We start from the raw sequence: 3,412 nt of genomic DNA on the forward strand, positions 1-3,412 counted from the left end.
GGTGTGTGAAGATATCTCAATAAAAACATTTTTCAAATAAGAAAAAGAAAATATATGTTCACAGTAAAGTTTGTACACAAATGTTCATAGCAGCATTATTTGTAATAGTCAAGAAATGGAAACAACTCAAATATCCGTCAACTGATGAACAGATAAACAAAATGTGGCATATCCATATAATGGAACATTATGTGCCAATAAAAAGGATTGAAATCCTCATGCATGCTACAACGTAGATGAACTCTGAAAACATTACATTTGGTGAAAGAAGCCAATTGCAAAGGGCCATGGATTGTATGATTCCATTCATATGGAATGTCCAGACTGGGTTGAACTCTTAGAGGCAGAAAATAGATTAGTGATTGCCTAGAGCTGGGAGAGTTTAGGGGGTGGGGGAGAGGCAGTGAATGAGGAGTGACTGCTCTAGGGTAGGGGGTTCCTTTCAGGAGTGATGAAAATGTTCTTTGACTATGAACCGATTATGGTGCAACTCTGCGACCATACCAAAGGCATGTGAAGTATATACTTCCAGAGAGATGAATTTTATGATACATGAGTTATATCTCGATAAAGCTCTTTTTAAAAGAGATGCTAGTTTAAAAAAAAAAACAGCTCTGTAGAAATACTAACAAAGGATGTGATTAGTATACTGAAAAAGAAATACAAATAGCCCTTGATTTTATTTTAAAAAGATATTCAGAGGGCAGACAGGCTCATCGTTTCATGCAGTGCCAGCCGCATCTCTCAGGCAGGGTGGTGAAGGTCGGAGTAAACGGATTTGGCTGTATTGAGCACCTGGGCATCAGGGCTGCTATGAACTCTAGCAAAGCGCAGGTTGTTGCCATCCATGACCCCTTCATTGACTTCAACTACATGGTCTACATGCTCCAGTAGGATTCCACGCATGGCAAGTTCAAAGGCACCATCAAGGTTGAGCAAGGGAAGCTTGTCATCAATGGAACCTCACTGTCCTCCAGAAGCGAGATGCCACCAACATCAGATGGGCTGATGCTGATGCTGAACATGCCGTGGAGTCCACTGGTGTCTTCACAACCATGGGGAAGGCTGGGGTTCGCCAAGGGGTGGCACCAAAAGTGTCATCATCTCTGCCCCTTCGGCCGATGCCCCCATGTTTGTGATGGGCACTGACCATGAGAAGTATGACGACTCCCCTCAACATCATCAGCAGTGCTTCCTGCACCACCAACTGCCTGCCACCCCCAACCCTGGCCAAGGTCATCCATGACAACTTTGGCAGCTTGGACGGACTCATGACCACCATCCACGCCATCCCTGCCACCCAGAAGACTGTGGATGGCCCCTCTGAGAAAAAATGTGGCTTGAAGGCCATGGGGATACCCAGAACATAATTCCTGTATCTACTGGCACTGCCAAGGCAGTGGGCAAGGGTCATCCCTGAGCTGGATGGGAAACTCACTGGCATGGCTTTCTGCATCCCCACCCCAATGTGTCCCTCATAGATCTCACCTGCTGGCTGGAGAAAGCCGCCAAGTACGATGACATCAAGAAGGTGGTGAGGCAGGCATCAGAGGGCCCCCTAAAGAGCATCATGGGCTGTACTGAGGACCAGGTTGTCTCCTGCGACTTCAACAGTGACACCCACTCTTCCACTTTTCACCCCTATTATTTATTTTTATTCCATATGTTCTACTCATCTGTTGACAAGGTAGATAAAAGGAGCATCAGACACAAGGTTTTCACAATCACAGTCACACTGTGAAAGCTCTATCATTATTCAATCATCTTCAAGAAACGTGGCTCCTGGAACACAGCTCTGCATTTTCAGGCAGTTCCCTCCAGCCTCTCCATTACATCTTGAATAACAAGGTGATATCTATTTAATGCATAAGAATAACCTCCAGGACAACCTCTCGACTCTGTTTGGAATCTCTCAGCCATTGACACTTTGTCTCATTTCACTCTTCCCCCTTTTAGTCAAGACAGTTTTCTCAATCCCTTGATGCTGAATCTCAGCTCATTCTAGGGTTTTTCTCAAACCCTTGGTGCTGACTTCCAGCTCATTCTAGGATTTCTGTCCCACATTACCAGGAAGGTCCTCATCCCTGGGAGTTATGTCCCACGTAGACAGGGGGAGGGTGTTGAGTTTTCTTGCTGTGTTGGCTGGAGAGAGAGGCCACATCTGACCAACAAAAGAGGCTCTTTTGGGGGTGACTCTTGGGCCTAATTTTAAGTAGGCTTGACCTATCCTTTGTGGAGTTAAGTTTCATATGAACAAACCCCAGGACTGGGGGCTCAGCCTATAGCTTTGGTTGTCCACACTGCTTGTGTGAATATCAAGAATTCAACTTGGGGAAGTTGAATATTCCCCCGTTCTCATCATTCCCGACAGGGACTTACTTTGCAAATACTTTTTTATTCACTGATCAAATCACTCTGGGATCTTCCACTTGTGATGCTGGGGTTGACATTGCCTTCAATGTCCACTTCATGAAGCTCGTTTCCTGGTGTGACAATGAATTTGGCTACAGCAACAGGGTGGTGGGCCCATTGGTCTACATGGCTTCCAAGGAGTAAGAGCTCCTGGACCACCAGCCCCAGCAACAGCACGAGAGGAAAGGAGGCCCTCAGCTGCTGAGGAGTCCTGGCCCCAATTCGATCCCCCAGTACTGAAAATCGCCCACCCCGAGTTTCCATCCCAGGCCCCCTGAAAACGGGAAGGGGCTGAGAGCCCTACCTTGTCACGTACCATCAATAAACTACATCCAGCAGCAACAACAACAACAGAAGATGCTCAGACTTACTCATAATAAAATAAATGCAAATGAAAAGTACACGAATATAATTACATTTTTCACTTCCCAGACTGGAGAAAGTCCAACATGTTGGCACATCTTGTTGATGAGCACATGTGAAATGGCGTTGTCCTACCTGGCTGGTAGGTGTGCAAACTGGGACGGCCACCCTGAAGGGCAACTGGGTGACTCACATCAACTCTGTCAGTTGACCTTGACCAGGCAATCACAGTTCTGCGAATCCATCCTACGGACCTATAGACCTGAGGGTAGAGAACAGAGCAACTGCCAAGTGGCTGTAATTCTCTGCAACTTTATTTAGGGACCTAAAGGACGGTAAACACCCAGCGCCCCAGGGGCCTGGTAAAATAAATGATAGTACAATATAATGTGCTAGAACACTGTGCAACCATAAATAAAGCTAAATAAGGAAGCTTTCTATGTACTAACAGGAAAATAGTGCCAAGGTATACAAATACTCCCAAAGAATTGAAAGCAGGGACAAGAACAGATATTTGCACACCAGCGTTCACAGCAGCGTTATTGATACAAGCCAGAGAGCAGAAACAATCCAAGCATCCATCAACAGATGAATGGATGAACCAACTGTGGGCTATCCAAATGGCGGGATATTACTC

The 3,412-nt window shown here is 45.9% G+C and overlaps 1 pseudogene; it reads left to right on the plus strand.

Moving 5' to 3' along the window:
• The first annotated feature begins 756 nt into the window (after window positions 1–756).
• Window positions 757–2,556, plus strand: LOC143645826 (glyceraldehyde-3-phosphate dehydrogenase-like; annotated as a pseudogene).
• The last annotated feature ends 856 nt before the right edge of the window (window positions 2,557–3,412 follow it).

This window comes from Tamandua tetradactyla, chromosome 9, assembly GCF_023851605.1.
Source record: "Tamandua tetradactyla isolate mTamTet1 chromosome 9, mTamTet1.pri, whole genome shotgun sequence".
NCBI lineage: Eukaryota > Metazoa > Chordata > Mammalia > Pilosa > Myrmecophagidae > Tamandua > Tamandua tetradactyla.